Source organism: Mesoplodon bidens (assembly GCF_964165515.1).
Source record: "Mesoplodon bidens genome assembly, chromosome: 15".
Taxonomy (NCBI): Eukaryota; Metazoa; Chordata; class Mammalia; order Artiodactyla; family Ziphiidae; genus Mesoplodon; species Mesoplodon bidens.
The window spans coordinates 6,269,848-6,287,865 of record NC_138171.1 but is presented as its reverse complement, the minus strand read 5'-3'; positions in this window follow the sequence as shown (position 1 = coordinate 6,287,865).

Here is an 18,018-nt window from a genome sequence, read left to right as displayed (position 1 = left end):
CACTTGGAGGGTGATAATTGTGTGTTGTAAATTGCAGAAGGAGGCACTTATTTAGGCAGAAGAAGAAAAAAAGAACTGATGGCGGAAAATACCGGCCAAGAAGCCCAAAGCCCAAAGCAAAAGGCAGAGGGGCCACTGGGATGGCTTTGTTGACACAGTTTAGTAGAGTGACGGAGATGGGACCAGACTAGCCTGTGTTCAGGTTCCTGTTCTGCCACTTTCTAGCTGTGTGACCTTGGGCAAGTGGCTAAGCCTCTCTGTGTTTCCATTTCTTTATGTGAGGCTAGGAATTATATCCATCTTATAGGAATGCTGTGATGATGAAGCAAGTGAGTTCATGGAACGGGCATAGCCTGGTACATCGACAGCACTTTTAAAATGTTCGCTACCGGCTGATACTTCTTCCTTTAGGTGACAAGTTGGCTTGGCGTTTTTCATCGTGGGAACAGATGCTTAGTTTAAAAAAGGGAGGGGGGAGTGGCGGTAGAGGGGAGTTAAATGCTATGATCAGGTAATTCACCACAAAGAAACTGCAAAGAGCCAAAACACTGTATATAAAAAGATGTCCAGCCCTGCTAGAGGTCTGTGAAACCCTCATCCAAGCCCCAGAATATCAGGTTTCACTTATCAGAGTGGCAGGAATTTAGAAGACTCATAACATGTGGTGCCAGTGAGGGCTCAAGGACCTGGGCACCCTCACAATTGTGGGTACAGCTATTGGAAAAAAGCCAAACAGTGACATGGAGTCCACCAGAACATGCTCTTATTCTCACCTCTGGGGAGCTGTCCCACAGAAACACAGGTGTCTGTGAACAAGTAGGAACAGGGGAGAAAGTTCACTGCAGCATCATCAGAGCCGAGCCTGGACACATCCTGAGCACCTAGCAATTGCTTAGATGAATCCTGGGCTGTCCACAGTCTGGAATGCTACGCAGCTATTTAAAGGAATAATTGGAACTACGGGTCTTAATAATAATATTGATCGACTACTGTCCCTGTAGCCAACACGGCAATGGAAGCCCCCTCTGTGCACGCTGCTTGTATTTACTGCAACTTGTGAACTACACTTGGTTGTTACCTAAATTTATAGGCGAGAAAATGAAGACAATTTGGGAGTGAGCAGGTCACCCAGGATCTTACCGTTCACGAGTGGTGAGTTGGATTTAAACCCAACACTTGGCTCCAGAATCTGAGCAATTAAATGCTGGACTAACTGGAACCTCTTGGCCCCCAAAAATATGGCCTATTGGACAAAGAAGTTGTGAGAAAAGGGACTATTATAATCCAATATTAAGTAACAAACAAAAAATGAAATGGCACCACCCTCCCTCCGTTCTCCAAACTCTTTTCCTTTCTTCATTTTCTTCCTAGCACTCACCACACACACACACACACACACACACACACACACACACACACACACACACAATTTGTCAATTGCTCATTCTTGTCTTCCCCACGCTAGAACACAAGCTTCGTAACAGCAGGTCTTTGCTGTTTTGTGTCTCTACTACACAAGGATGGTGTATTGTGCCCAGCAGACACTGGATAAATGTTTGTTGAATGAAGGAATGAACACAACACCTTCACCTCAACTCTAAAAGCAGGCAGCCACTAACTGGGCCACTAGAATGGGCTGGGCAGCCCTGTAGCCTGGTGCTGGTGACATGTTGTGGGCAAAGTAGGTTGGAAAGTCCTCTGGGCAGCGTGATCCTGGGAAAACCCAAGTTTGTGAGGACAACCTGCCAGCAACTGTCCCCTTGCCTCTCTTACAGTATCAACCAAGAACTTGCAACTAACTGCACGACGACTTAATAGATCTGGAAGCTAAATTTCTTTTGGTGGCAGAGTGAAAGACTGTTGGCAGCCCTAGCCGCATACATTCAAACAATAAACTGTTTTTTAAAGGTAACATTTCTAAGCATGCATACACTTGAATGAACACCCATCACAAGACTGTCAACAGAAGACAAAAAACCTGGCTGCGTGCCCCGTACATGCCCCTCGCTCTTCTGCTGCGTGGGAACCAGTGCTGGCCTTTCCAGAGTGTTCTAGAAAGAACAGTGTTAGGAGGCCATCCTTACCTCTGCCACCTTGTCCTCGTCCAGATTGGACATGGTAAGTTACCGCTACCGCCCTTGCAGTAAGGACTCAGGGCACAATCATGTGACCGTTTTCTCTAGAAAGAACGGGTTGGCTGCAGCTGCAGTTAATTTACTCTTGATTAGTCTAACCTTTCCACCTCCGAGGAAGTTATTTTGCAGGAGGGGAAAATGCGGTCACAATATTGTTTTATGACTGTTTATCTGTAGAGCCCAAGGGATACTGATTGCAAATATGTATGCGCATTAAAAGAAATCTCAGCTAATGTTTGGAGTGCGTTTTTTTTAAGAGTGAAGTTAGATTTCGGGTGGATCTAGCAGTTTTGGAGGATTTCAAAGTCATAACCAAGTTTTCTCTACTGGCCCCCTGGGACTAATCACATAAATGTAGCAGTTAGGCAAACCTGATTAAAATACAGAATATTACCATTCTGTTTGGCTTTGGAAGGCTTGTCTTGGTTTAAAATGTCCATTATTAATGCCTAGTCTAGAACTCTAAATCTTGGTCTATGTCTTATTAAAGAAAAGGACCTCTGAATGAGAAAACTTGGCATTTCTCATAGAAACACTGCTTTCCTCTTAGAGAAATGATTAGCTGAGTGTCAAAGGAAAAGCTCTAGACACAATTTCCCCACCTCCCAAGTAGCCACCATGGTGGCGTTTGCTACCCTGAGCTGAAATAATGACACTGTTTCTTCTAATTCTTTACTTCTCTCCAAAGATTACTGCCTGCAGATCTTCTGCACAGTTAAGTTCTTTGGACCCTGAAGACGACACTGGGGAGGGGAAGGGGTCTCATATCATGGGTATCTCTTTAGCTTTAGGGACATGAAGTTCTTACAGTCACAGCTGCACTGTGGCTGTAAGGAAAATGTCTTGACGTCTCAAACTGTGTATGCTCCTTTGTAAGATAGGGAAAAATGATGCTCACTATTCTGTTGGTTGCAAACTGGCTTAATAAAAGAAAAGGAGACTTATTGACTCAAGGAAATGTGAAACTCAGGGACAGTTTCAGGTTCAGCTTCATCCGAGAGCATCAGTGATGTCATCAGGCATGCAAGCTCCCCTCTTCCCTCCTTCTCCATCTCTGACATTTGTTTCTCACTGGGCACTGGCCTCTGTCAGAGAAGAGAGACTTTTCTTCTGCCCTCTTAAGTTCAGTGACTGGGGACTGTGAATTGAACTGACAAAAGACAGCCAACAGGAGAAAAAGCATACACATTTTATTTGATATTAGTATTCTTACATGGCATGGGAACTTCATAGAAAGAAGTGAAAACCCCGAAGAAACAGTTAGGCTTGAGAGCTTATATGCCTTTTTGACAAACAAGAAATCATTGAGAAGTGTTAAGACAAAGGAAAAAGGGGTTTGAGCTGGGGAAGTAAACTGTGGGAAAGTGGCTAGGAAATACATGGCAGAAACTAATGGAAGATAAGGGTTATTTCAGTAAGTTTGTTTGTACAGATTCATCTCAGTGTTGATTCCCTATCTCCAGTGGTAAGGATTTTCTCCTCTTCTTGGTACAGAGAGGGCATCTTTTTCATGGGAAATTTATGCCCTGCTTTTAGGTAGGAAGGAGGCGGTCAGAGAGCCCTTCCTGCATCTGGTGTTTCTCAGTTACCTTCAGCTCGAAAGAATCAATGTGCCCAAATGGCATATTTTGGGGTGGCATGTTCTGATCCCCTCACCTCTTCCTCCTCCACTGTGGACAGACCATGTCTCTAAGGACCTTCCAAGACCGTGATGTTCAAAGCAAAGACACTTTCTCCTTTTCCTTCAGCTCCAAAGGGAAGGATCCAAGGAAACCACCCTGCTTGGTTCGCTTCCGTCACGGACCTGCCTTGGCCTGAGAACTGTGTTCCAGGGTCATGGAGGGCCATGACTGATCAGATGGGGGTCCTGGGGCTTGGTGTCAGGCTACACTGATGGACAGCCCCACTATAATCATCCGGCTTGGGTGAGAGAGAGTCCTTCTCTCAGGAAAGTGGCGGAGGGTGGGAGATGCTATCCCCAGGACCTGCCCTGCAGTGTTGATTCAAGCAATGTTGATTGAACACCTACTGTGTGCCATGAAGCACCCTGGGCACAGAGGATGAGGGGATGAGCACCATGGATAAGGTCTCTGTCCTTGGGGAGGCTTCATGGATGGTAGGGTGGAGGGGAGACCATCAACTGACATGTGGACCAATGTATCAGGTAATTTCAGATAGTGATGGGAGTAACGCAGGGCCTGAGGCAGGCTGATGCTGTGGAGCCTGCAGGGAGGGGGGCTGTGGCTGTCGAAGTACAGTGGACCGGATACACGTGAATATCTGACCTGATATCTGATGAGGAGAAAGGGGGAAGGAGTCAGCTATGGGATGCTCAGAAGGAAGGATGCTCAAGGGAGGAAGGATGGCAAGTGCAGAGAGGCTGAGGCTTTAATGACCTTGGAGCACGGGGACACAGAAAGAAGGCCTAGAAGAATTAAGGGACGAGATGGGATTGGAGAGCTAGGTCCTAATGGGCTTTTCTGGCCACGGAATGGAGTTTGGAGTTTGCTTTCATTGGAAAGCCATTGGTTTCAACCATTGCCTTTCAATAAAACCATTGATTTCAGCCCAGGGAGTGTGATTGATCATATTTATCAGTTGAATAGCTGGTGGAGCTTGGACTGTAGGACTGTGTAGCAGAGATTTCTCCAAAGGTGTTGTCCCTTTTTGTTAGGAATTAAGCACTGGCTTTTGACTTGGCACACATGCCCACCAGGAATAAGGACCACATTTCTTAAACTTCAGTTCTAAGTTCTGCCCAATGGAATGTAAATGAGAGTGTAGTATATGACTTCCAAGCAGTGTCCTTAAAAAGAGGGGTCATGCCCTTTAATTCTCCTTTCTTCCTGCTGGCCAGAATGCAGATGCAGTGACTGGAGTTCAAGCAACTATTTTGGGCCAAGAGGTGTGAGTCATGAGCAGAGGATGGCTGAGCAATTAGAAAGAAGAGATCTGGGGAATTTCCTGGTGGTCCAGTGGTTAGGACTCTGAGCTGTCACTACAGGGGGCCTGGGTCTGATCCTTGGTCGGGAAACTAGGGTGCCACAAGCCTCAAGGCCCGGCATAATAATAAGTAATAATAATAATAATAAAGAAAGAAGAGATCTGGTCTCCTGATGACCACCACAGAGCCATCCTATTTGCCCTGGATTGCTTTCCTCTGGAAAGAGAGAAATTAACTTGTATACAAGCCTTTATTATTTGGGATTTCTATTACTTGCAGCCAAGCCTGATTGTATCTAATTGAGGGGACGAGAGCGGAAGCAGAAAAACCAGTTAGGAAGTAAGTGTATTATTCCAGGCAAGAAATGATGGTGACTCAAATTAGGCATAGTAGCAACGGAAGTGGGGGGAAGGGGCCAGATTTGAGAACTACCTTATTCGTTTAGAACATTTGGAGGGTTTGCTGATGGATTGGATGTGACTGGTGAGGGAAAGAAAGGATTCAGCATTAATCCTATTTTTTTTTTTTTTTTTTGCGAGAAACAGTGGAGGGGGCCAGGCTGCCATTGATGGAACAGAGAAGACCTGGAGGAGGAATGGGAGGAAAGAAGCAGTGTAGACACTCCAAAAAGGTAATTCTCAAAATAGTAGCTCATGTTTTTCGCTGATTACTCTGTGAAATTTTAAAGTACTGAGTTTCATTAATTCATTCATCAAAAAGATGTGTTGAGGGCTTCCCTGGTGGCGCAGTGGTTGAGAGTCTGCCTGCCGATGCAGGGGACACGGGTTCGTGCCCCGGTCTGGGAAGATCCCACATGCCACGGAGCGGCTGGGCCCGTGAGCCATGGCCGCTGAGTCTGCACGTCTGGAGCCTGTGCTCCGCAACGGGAGAGGCCACAACAGTGAGAGGCCGCGTACCGCAAAAAAAAAAAAAAAGATGTCTCGACACCTCCCATGTGCCAGGCACCGTGCGGAGCCCTGGGTGTGCAGCGGGGGAGGGGCAAACATGCGTGTGTCCTCATGGGCGTAACACCCGGTGCATCTCCTGCTGGTGGCTGGATCCTTGCGGCATTTCTGAAATTGATGGTGAGTCTTTTCAGATCACCAAATCTGTTTTATTTTTTGTGGTATGTGTTTATAATGAGGGTATCGGCTTCCCAGGACTGCAAATGGAAGGCTCTTAAAATGGCAAGCAGTGGTATTGCTAACCTATCATTTAGGTGTAAAAAACAGAGTTTCAGAGACTTTGCAAGTGCCTGGGACTAATAGGATAGGGCGTTTAAAAACTGGATGGTTCTAATCCGCGCCTAGAACACCCCTCCTGGGCAGCTGGGCTCAGGGGCAGGAGTACAGCGCTGTACTGAGCACACCCTCTGGGGTGTGGACCCAGCCCCAGTCCTCCGGCAGTCGTGTTTCTGAGGTAAGCACCTGATCGCTTGGACACATTTGCTTGATGCAGGGGTGGGCACCTGACTCAAGCTGGCCTGGTTTTTCTGGACATGGATTCAGTTTTCCCCTCCACCACTGGGGCGGGAGACACCCTGGTGTAGGGATAAGATCAGTATTATTCCCTACAACCTGCCAGCACCCAAACAAAGGGCAGTTTTCATTTCCAAAGGGTGACTCCAGATTGACCAAAAAAGAAAAAAAAAAAAAGAAGTAGAAATGCAAGAGTTGGTTGGTTTGCAATGGAAAGTCGCTCCGGACATGGAAAGGCATTCTGTGCAGTTCTAAAGCTCAGTCTTTGAAATAAAAAATTGACTTGTCTGTTTCATGCAACTTTCGGTAGATTTCTCTTGATGACACTCATGGCAAATGAGTTATTAAAAAATTCTAGTCTGTCTGAAACTGATACAGACCCTTGGTCGGTCCATGGGTAATTGAAAGCATGAGGTCCCCAAGTGGCCCTCTTCTGAGAAACAGAAAGAAAGGCAAGCTCATTTGCAGAGGCCTTGTGACAAACAAGGGAGGTTTGGGTCTGTTTTTCTATCCAATTCTTTCTTTTAATTTAATTTAATTTTAAAAAATGTTTATCGGAGCATAGTTGATTTATAGTGTGTTAGTTTCAAGTGTACAGCAAAGTGAATCAGTTATACATATACATATTTCCACTCTTTTTCTTTTTTTTAGATTCTTTTCCCATATAGGCCATTACAGAGTATTGAGTAGAGTTCCCTGTGCTCTACAGTAGGTCCTTATCAGTTATCTATTTTGTATATAGTAGCGTGTATATGTCAATCCCAATCTCCCAATTTATCCCTCCCTCCCTTATCCCCTGGTAACCGTAAGTTTGTTTTCTACATCCGTGACTCTACTTTTGTCTTGTAAATAAGTTCATCTGTACCCTTTTTTTTTAGATTCCACATATAAGCAATATTGTATGATATTTGCCTTTCTGTGTATGATTTATTTCACTCAGTATGACATTTCTATCCAATTCTTACGCTCAGAACTTTTATTTCCCTTTCATTTGAAAGAGCAGACGTTAGTGAGTACTGGATGCCCAACCCCACTGGCAAGTGCTGAGGATATCCCGTTCTAGGGCTTTTTCTCCATCTATGTAGCAGGTTTGAGAAGACAAGCAGTGAGAAGAAAATGGGCAAATTCGGAGACCCCAGCAGGTTCGAGTCCCGCCCGCACCTTCCCTTCCCGGGCTATGGGTCTGGGCACATGTGTGTGTTTCCTGGTTCTCTGATTCCTCAGCTCCGAAGTGGGATTGGAGCCCTCTCAGGTGTAGGTGTGGGGCGGTATGAGATAACACCCAGGAAAGCCTGTAAAGCACTGCCTGGCCTGTGGGGGTGCATTGTGTATCTGGTAGTCACTGCTGCTGTTACTTTGTGACTTGTGATGGACACTTCTCTGTAACAAGGGAAGAAAGCGAAATAGGAAAACTTTTTGGTGGTGACGTGTGATCCTTCCTTAGGATCCAATTTGGGGAAAGTGTGTTAGAATCCAGCTTATTTAAAATATGACTGTGGTGAGCAGTATAATGTCCCTCCCCCAAAGATGTCCATGTCCTACTCACTGTAACCTGTGAATATGTCACTTTACATGGCAAAGGGAAATTAAAGTTGCAGATGGAATTAAGGTTGTTAATCAGCTGACTTTAAAATAGGAAGGTTATTCTGAATTACCTGGGTGGGTCCAGTGTAATCACAAGGGTCCTTAAATTGGAAGAGAGAGGCAGAAGAAGAGAGTCACACGATGTGATTATGGCAGAGTGGTCAGAAAGATACAATGTTGCTGACTTTGAAGATGCAGGGAGGGACGACTATCCAAGGCATGCGGACAACCTCTAGAAGCTGGAAAAGGCACTGAAAGAGATTCTCCTCCAGAGCCTCCAGCCCTGCCAACACCTTAATTATAGCCCAGTAAGACATGTTTCAGATTTCTGGCTTCCAGAACTATAAGCTAATAAATTTGTGGGGTTTTTTTAAAGCCACTAAATTCCTAGTAATTTGTTAAGACGGCCAGAGTACACAAATACAGTAACTTTGGGGCACTGGGCAAGTTATTTTCTATATCTTTTCTTTTTTTTTTTTTTTTTTTTTTCTTTTTGTGGTATGCGGGCCTCTCACTGTTGTGGCCTCTCCCGTTGCGGAGCACAGGCTCCGGACGCGCAGGCCCAGCGGCCACGGCTCACGGGCCCAGCCGCTCCGCGGCATATGGGATCCTCCCAGACCGGGGCACGAACCCGTATCCCCTGCATCGGCAGGCGGACTCTCAACCACTGCGCCACCAGGGAGGCCCTATATCTTTTCTTTTTATTTGTAAACTCCTAGCATATTCTGAGGAAATTGAGCGTACCTGCTTACAGCTCTTGTAACATCCCATGACAGCTATAGTTGGTACAAAAGTTTTCCTTTTGACTCAAACATTGGACAGAAAAAACAAATAAACAAACCCTTACGTAAAACAGGAAATTAGCTCCTATTGGAACGAATTGGAAAAAGGAAATGAATTTGAACAAAGAAAGTCTGAGCTTTGCTTAGAACTGTGAACCTGCGATATCCCAACACTCTCCTTTCATGAATATCTGCGAGATATAGTGCGTACACAGGAGGATGTACAGTCTCCTGTTTTACATTTGAAACATGAGCGCAGGCTGTCAGAGGTAAATCAGACAGTTCCATCGCTGGCATTTTTCAAAAGATCAATCATGCACGGACATCTCCGCGAGTATAGGCGTGGGATTACTTACAGCCACCATGCGAGGTTGAGACGTGGTGAGAATCTGGCCCTGAGCGCAGTACAGAAATTCATATTCAGATGTCTGAGAAATGAAGGCAGTCCTGCAAGAGCTCTGGGAAGCTCTCTGGGCTGTTGGGGTCTGTCATGGGCTTCCTGGTGACACCGGCAGCTGGTGCCATGTTGGAGCATCCCCACCTGAGGTGGCCCCTTCTCTTCCTCTTTCCTCTCGCTGATCTATGGTTAGCTTTCTGGGCCTGGAGTTACCCGCTGCCACCGTCCGTCCCGGGAGGGAAGGGCTTGGAGGTTTTAGGGACCTTCCCAACAGCACAACCCCAGCGTCTGTCAGGAGAGATTCGGCTTATCAACATCAGAGTCTTCGTGATGGCTTAAAAACAGTCTGTGCTGGCCTATGACGCACGAGGGATAAGTTAAAGCATAACCGAGTGCGTTGCTGACAGCACGTGGTGACAGGTGTTGTGAATAAGGTGGCACAGGGGCCACTGCCCTACATAGCGATTGTCAGTCCTCCCCCTCCCACTCCAGGGGACGCTGTGTCTAGCCAGGAGGGGAGCACGATTCGCTGTGCCCGGGGGTGGGAACCTGATGACATCGCAACCCCATGGGGTCATCACATCTCCCACCTGCGGCTGGACTGCCGTCCCTCTCAGGTGTGAAGCTGGGCACCCAGGCAGGCAGTGCCCCCTCACTTGGCCCCAGCATCAGCACCATCTCCCACCAGCTGCCAAAACACTCACTGAAACATCAGCTGAGTACAGACACTCGAAAACTGAGCGAAGACCCTGGAGGAAATAAGTTAATGATACAAGTGATATTTAAAAACCAAAATGTATCAAAATGGTCATTCTGGGAAACTTCAGCATTCTGTTGGACTTCTTCATATTTATGTTGTGGTTTATTGTAGTTTTAAAAAATTCCCTCTAGCAGAAGCACCCTAACCCTTAGGACTTTCTAGAATGTTCTCTGGGGCAGAGAAGCCCCAAACCCAGACCCTCCATCCCTTCCATCCTGTTGCCAGGAGGGCTGTCTCCTGGGAAACTCTCGGTTCTCTGTTCCTCTTCCCGCTTGGCTCTGGGGCTGGCTTTTGACCTTGCAGCTTGCTGATCCAATCTTCAGGTCCAACTCAAGAGCTGCCTTTTCTGAGAGCGCCTGGAGAGCATCCTGATGAAAGGTGGCCTGCCGCCTGGCCTGCCCCCACTTTGCCCTGCTGGCCTCCCCCACTGCACTCGTCACAGTCAGAAATGGCCCTGGTGGAGTCTGCCTGCCCACCGTCTCCCCCAGGAGGAAGGTACACCCCAGGGGGCAGGGATCCCATCCGGTTTTCTCACCACAACTGTCCCTGAAGCCTGGCGACATACCTGGAGCCGAGGACAAGCTCCGTGGGCATCGGGGGAGTGAAATGAACGGATATCGAAATCCAACCCGCCTGTGTGCCCGTGGACACTTGCGTTCCCAACTCCAGTCAACGCCCCCTGCTCCGAACCTTCACGGCACGATGACCCAAGAAGAGTTGTGACAGCTGTCACAGTGTGTCACTGTCACCGTGGGCCAGGTTTCACCGTGGGTCACACAGAACATCAGCCCTCAGCCCGGAGCCCCCTCCAGCCACAGGGGCTGCCGTCTCTGCATGCTGGGAGCTGTCAGGAGAGCAGGTGGGGGACCGCTGGCTGGGCTTACCTCTGTCACCATCTCTCCTACCTCCCCCCACCACCGCCCAGCCGACTTGGGACAGTCGGTGTGAATTAAGAGGGACTGGAGCAAACGGTTTCCCGAGAACTGGAAAATTCTGGGCAGGAGCAGTTGAGCACTGCCATTACACAGGTAGCAATTTCCCCTCTCCACACTGGCCACAAGATCCCGGCAGATACCAACACCACCCGAGGCAACCGACAGACCAGCTTCAGACACACACCGTCTGGGGGCAGGGGCCACCGTGCCAGACAGCACGCCAAGCATTTTGCACAGACAAAATGATTTATTTTTTTCTTCACACCCAACTGAAGGGGCCTATTCTTATTTCCCTACTTTACAGATTAGGAATTGAGCCTTACAGACGTCAAGAGGCTTCCAGGATTTAAAATCAGCTCTCTTGAGCCCAGGATGGAAACTGCTTCTGTGGGTCTTGCAGCTCTGCATTTCCTGATCTCTGGAATATTCTGAGGAAAAGGGAAATAATCCCCCTTCTGACATAACGTAAAGGGCTTTGCAAAACACACCCAAGAGGAAAGAATTTTCTTCTTTGAAAAGCTTCACATGTAACTTTTAACTCTAACGGAGAAGAAGCAGAGGGCGTGAATGTGGATGGAGAGACCCCCAGACCCTGGGCTTCCAGAGTTCAGTGCAGTGCTGTTAACTGGGCAGCTTTATGCAGCTGCGCCTGAGCCCAAAGCCAAGGTGTCCTTGTCTCCGAATGTCCTCCCCTGGGATAAGGAAGCAGAGGGCGTGAATGTGGATGGAGAGACCCTCAGACCCTGGGCTTCCAGAGTGCAGTGCAGTGCTGTTAACTGGGCAGCTTTATGAAGCTGCCCCTGAGCCCAAAGCCAAGGTGTCTTTGTCTCCGAATGTCCTCCCCTGGGATAAGGAAGCAGAGGGCGTGGTGCACAAGAGGCAGCGGGAAGTTATCATCCCAGACCTCCAGGTTCTGGTCCAAAGCATTTCCTTGGCTTTTGCCATCGAAAGCCTATTGATACGGAGCGAGCCTACTTCCGCCCCTCACCTGAGCAGGTTGGGGGTTCCTTGGGGGGAAAGGGATGTTGTCCCCAGACCTACCTGGTGGGATTGTAGATGAGTTAAAAGAGCTCATGTCCAGTAGAAACATGATGTGAGCCATAGAGTAATTTTACAGTGTCTAGTAGCCACATTATAAAAAATAAAAAACAAAACAAAAAACCCAGGTGACAATATTTTTTAATTGTGGTAAAAGACATATAACATGAATTTATCATCAACCATTTTTAAGCATACAGTTCAGTAGTGTTAAATATATTTATATCATCGTGTGACAGATTGAGGTGACATTAATTTTAATCACATAGTTTATTTAACCCAGTGTATCACAAGTATTATCATTTCAACATGTCATCAATATAAAATTGTTAGTGAGATATTTTACTAAGTCGTTAAAATCTGGTGTGTATTTTTTACACTTGCAGCACATCTCAATTTAGGCACTAAACTTTCAATGGAGATACTTGATCTCTATTGAGATCTTATCAAATTTACAGTTGAAAAAGCAAGTTGGGGGACTTCCCTGGCGGTCCAGTGTTTAAGACTTTGCCTTCAGGCTTCCCTGGTGGTGCAGTGGTTAAGAATCCACCTGCCAATGCAGGGGACAGGGGTTCGAGCCCTGGTCCAGGAAGATCCCACGTGCTGCGGAGCATATGCCCACAACTACTGAGCCTGCGCTCTAGAGCCCGCGAGCCACAACTACTGAGCCCACGAGCCACAACTACTGAAGCCCGCGCGCCTAGAGCCCATGCTCCGCAAAAAGAGAAGCCACCGCAATGAGAAGGCCGTGCACCACAACCAAGAGTAGCCCCCGCTCACCACAACTAGAGAAAGCCTGCAGGCAGCAACGAAGACCCAATGCAGCCAAAAATAAAATAAGTAATAATAAAATAAATAAATAAATTTATTTGAAAAAAAAGACTTCGCCTTCCAATGCAAGAGGTGTGGGTTCAATCCCTGGTCAGGCGCCTAAGATATCACATGCCTCCAGGCCAAAAAACCAAAACATAAAACAGAAGCAATATTGTAACCAACTCAATGGAGACTTTAAAAATGGTCCACATCAAAAAAAAAAAAAAAAAAAAGAACAAGTGGTTTCAAGAATACTTAAAGGTTGTTTAACAACGGAATTGTCCGTTTTTTAGAATGAAATTAAATAACATTAAAAATCCACTTCCTCCATCACACAGGCCTCACATCAAGCGCTCAATAGCCACATGTGGCTGGTGCCTACTGTGTTGGATAGTGCAGGTCAAGAGCTTCTACGAAGTGCTTTGTAAGCAGTAGCATTATTATTCTTTGGAGTAGCAGATGAGAGCAAATGGAAAGTTTCTCGACCTTGACCCTGACGGTGACTACACTCATCCTCAGAGCCAACTGATGGCTCCTGTTCCCCACCCCCGGCATCAGCTCAGGGCCAGCCCACCCCCAGCCCCGACAAGAGAAACCCCCTCAGCTTGAATTTTTCTCTCCTTGCGCTCGCGCGAGGGGTTTTCTGCATGAAGTTGCTGACCCAGGTTAATGAGGAGATTGGACTGGAAGGAGAAAAAAGACTTCAGCCCGAAAATTCAGGATCACCCGGTTTATTTTATCACTGGAAGATCACTTCAACAACTTCCTCCAGGAAATTGCAAAGGGAAGTCATTATCCAAAAGAGGGGGCAGGGATGACCGTCCACATGAAGCCCAGATGCAGCCCCGTGCGTGGGGCAGGCTGGGGGCAGGGGCGGTGTTTCCTGGGTCATTTAACCAGGGTCCTATTTTTAAAGTTTCCTTTTCCACCATTATTTGTTGACCCTAATTGTTCCCATGCCCATGAGATGCGGCCCTGGACTTCCTCCCCCCGGCCTCGGGGTCGGGGCGGGCTCTCCCTAATTGCCTGTGTCCTGCCTTCCCCCGAGTCTCCAGGGCAGGCGGGCCCATTCCCACATATGCTTCCAGAACCATCTTAATAGAGGGCAGCAGCGCCCAGCTGACGACATATGTTTAGCTGCTTGCTGAGGTCGGCCAAGCGTGCAATATCACGTTACATGAATGGGAAGGTCAGTCCCAAACAAGCTGCTTTTTACAAGCGCTGGCTTAAGGATTTGCTGCTAAATAGGGCTTACATGTGAGGGAGGGGGTTGGGTAATGGGCTTCTTGTGGAGCCCTGTTCTCTGCATTTTGCCTTGATTAGAAAGTTTCTGGTCTCCCAGGACAACGCTCCGTTTAAAAAGAACAGCTTTGCAGCCACTGGGACTCCTGGACCCAGGTCAACATCTGGGCCTGGAACAGAGAAAATGTGGGTTCGGGTCTCCCGATGTCTGGGGAGAGGGCTGCGATGGCCGGAGTGTCTGGAGGGGCAGCCACGGCCCTCTGCTCACTGGCACTGCATTAATGCCCCATTAACCCTGCGCAGGCCCCAGGGACAGATGGCGGCAAGGGAGAGAGAGAGAGAGAGAGAGGAGAGAGAGAGAGAGAGAGAGGTAGGGGGGCTATGACTTTTCTCACCTTCCCAGCTCTGGGCGGGATGATGAGGCTGCCGCTCAGCTGCTGGGGCCCTACAGCCTGCCCAGCCCACAAAATGCACCTGCACAAACTTGGCTCCAGAAACCGTCATAGAGGACACCCAAGGCCTGCCTTAAACCTGAGCAGCCAGCCAAGAGCCTGAAGAATATCCTGCACATAAATCAGAAGGGCGTTCAGGGCCCTTTTCAATAATGATGAAGATGAGAGCACTTCCTGAGCTCTGTGTCCTGGTGCTGCACAGAGGGCGTCACAGGGGCGAGCTGGCGTCATCCTCTCCACCGCCCAGTGAGGCCAGCACTGTTGCTACACCCATCGTAGAGCTGGGGAACCGGAACAACAGAAATAACAACAGAAATAAGGTTTGCTTCAGCCGGGGTTCCTTCCTTCTTTCCTTTAAATTATAAAAGTGGCTTTTCAAAAAATTATAAAAGTGGCTTATCATCTGTAATGATACAGAAGTGAATAAGGTGAGACTTAAAAGTATCCCAATCCTGTGCCTTGTTCCTCTCCTCACGCTGCTAACCATTTGGTGACTGACGTATGTGCAGTGACACATCTTTTATTCATTCAACAAATGTTCATTACGAATTCGGTACGAGTCAGGGATTATGCTGTGGGTATAGACGAGCGTTTCTCAACCTTGGCACTGCTGACATCTGCGGCCGAATAGTTCTTGGTTGTGGGGTCTGTGTGTTTAGCAGCATCCTTGGCCTCTGCCCACAAGATGCCAGTAGCATCCACCCCCTAGTTATCATAACCAGAAATGTCTCCAGACATTGTCACATGTCCCCTCGGTGCCGAAATCACCCCCGAGGAGGGCCACTGGTTTAGATAGATGTAGCTGAGTGTGGTTCTTTGCTCACTTCTTCCTCTTAGCACGACATTGAGGCATCCTGACATTTCAGTTCCAACATTGCTGCTTCACTCTTTTTGTGTCAGATTCCAGGGTACGGAGGGCTCAGAACTTAGTTTGCCTCCCATTAATAGATGTTTGGGACTGATTCCAAGTCCCCCATCATCATCAATGCGAAAGGCCCTTCTTTGTTCATACCTACATTTGTATCCACACACTTGAGTATTTCCAGGGGACAGATTCTTTCAAGCAAAATTGCTGGATCAAAGGTGTAAGCATTTAAATGTTTACTTCGAAATGCCAACGTCCACTCCAAAAAGAGGATTGTACCAGTTTACCCCCTCACCAAGTGCCCCCATCAGGGACATGAACAGAAACCATCAGAACAGTTGTTACGAAGAGAAGGATATATTTACCATGTTGGAAAAGAAGGATTACACTGTTTCATTCAGAGGGGCTCCGAGAGGTCTTTGGTTTACACGTTGCTATTAACATTCTTTTAACTCCTCAGGCGACAATTTCAAAATTTCCAACATGAGCATATAGAAGTTTAGCATCTTTGCTTTCAAAAATTAAGTTATTTAATAAACTAAAGGGGGCTCTGGGTTAGTGACCCTGTTACAAAGTGGGCGAGGGAGGGGCTTCCAGGCGGAGGCAAACTCAGGACTCCTCTGTTACCCCAGATAGAGGCTGAGTCCTGAGGCTCAGGGACATGTGGGTGGCCCAGGAGCATTGCCTCCTGTCCCCAGAGATCTGCACTCCCCTGGGACAGTGGCTTCCTAAAGAGGACACGACAGCTCCCCGAGGCTGCCCTCTTCACCGTCCTGAGTCCAGGGCTGCAGCTACACTTAACTGGGGGCCCTTGACATTGCCACCCCTTCTAGTTACAAAACTGCTCAGCTTGCATTTCCTCCTCTTGATTAAAGGAATTTGAAGCAATACATTATTTTTTTTAATTTTAATCAACTTTGTTTATTCATCAATCTCCCACCCATTTTTTTTTTAATCTTGTTTTTCCAGCTTTTTCTTCTACCAGTAGATGGAAACACAAAATTTAGATTTGGAAGCAATTAATTACCAAGTTTTAATTTTCAAAATGTAACAACATCAAACATTGTGAATGTATTCACACTGAATTGTACACTTACAATGGTTGAAGGGGTACATATTATGTTATATATATTTTACCACAATTAAAAAATAAATTTTTATTGGAGTATAGTTGATTTACAATGTTGTGTTAATTTCTACTGTATAGCAAAGTGAATCAGTTATACAAACACATATATCAGTTAAAGGAATCTGAAGTAATACATTATTTTTCCTGTTTGAATAAAAACAGGCAAGAGAAATTGCCTTTATGGAACTGCAGGGTAACATTGAAAGTGCCTTTATGGAATTGCAGGATAACATTGCTACTGCCTGTCTGATCAGAATGGGAAACACCAATCTTTATAAATTATTTTCCAATGGATACATGCTGATCATCTATTTAAAATATTAAATGCTATCAAATTTTAAAATAGCTAATATATGCATATGGCACAAATTCTAAAAGTGCAAAAAACTGACGCTGGGAACCGTCAATTTTCCCCCCCCATCCTTGTTCCCCAGTCACGCAGTGGCCCACCCCAGACACAACCACTGTTACTGTTGGGTCGGCCCCAAAGAAGTTGTTGATATTTCCTGTTTTTCACCAGCAAAATATGGGAGTTTCATATGATTCAATGTGTGATTCCTAATTTCTTATTCAGAGATGCTATGCATGTATAAATATGCACATAAGTAGAATCTTCCTATTTCTTTCTTTATATAAATGATAGCATGTTATATGCACTATTTTTCATGTTGCTTATTTCACTCAACAATGGATCTCGAAGATCCCTCAATTTCTGTATATAAAAAAAGAGCCTCACTCCCCTTTTAGCTCTCTTTTTAACAGCCACAGAGTATTCCGTTGAGTGGATGTTTCACTTTCTGTTCAGCCAGCCCCCAATAACGCACAATTAGATTGTTTCCAGTCTCTTGCTACTGAGAACAATGCTACAAAAATCTACCTCTGTGTACACATTCTGCCTCACAAGTGGGGGAGTATTTGTAGGATAAATTATTTGAGGTGGGATGGCTGGGCCAAAGGATGTGTGTCTTTTTAATGAAGAAATCTATTGCCTAATCGTCCCCCATAGAAGTTGTGTGAATTCGTAGCCCGAGTAGCCTGACAGGGGTCCAACTTGACCCTGTGCCTGATTTTCAGGCCCACAGAGCAATGAGTGCTCTCCGTGATGCAGGCAGGAGTGATGATGCCAGGGGCGGTCTGGGGATTGCAGATTCTCTTGATGAGGTGCCAAGGCCAGTTGTGTCTCCTCCAAAAGATGGGTAAGGGCACAGCAGTCCCCTTCTCTGTGAGCAGCACCCCAGCCTGGAAGGTGGTGGGTGGAGGAGGGGGAGGGGAGCGCCATTCGCTGGCATGAAAACGGTTCCCTTCTCTCCAACTCTCCCTGCACCCAATCCAAGAAGAGACGAGCTCAGCCCCCACTTCACAAAGCATTAGGTAGAAGACATCGTTGACACATACGTATCTTCAGTTGTGACAAAAGCGTGTGACACAAATTGACCATCCCTGGGTGGTACCAAAGAAGGAGTG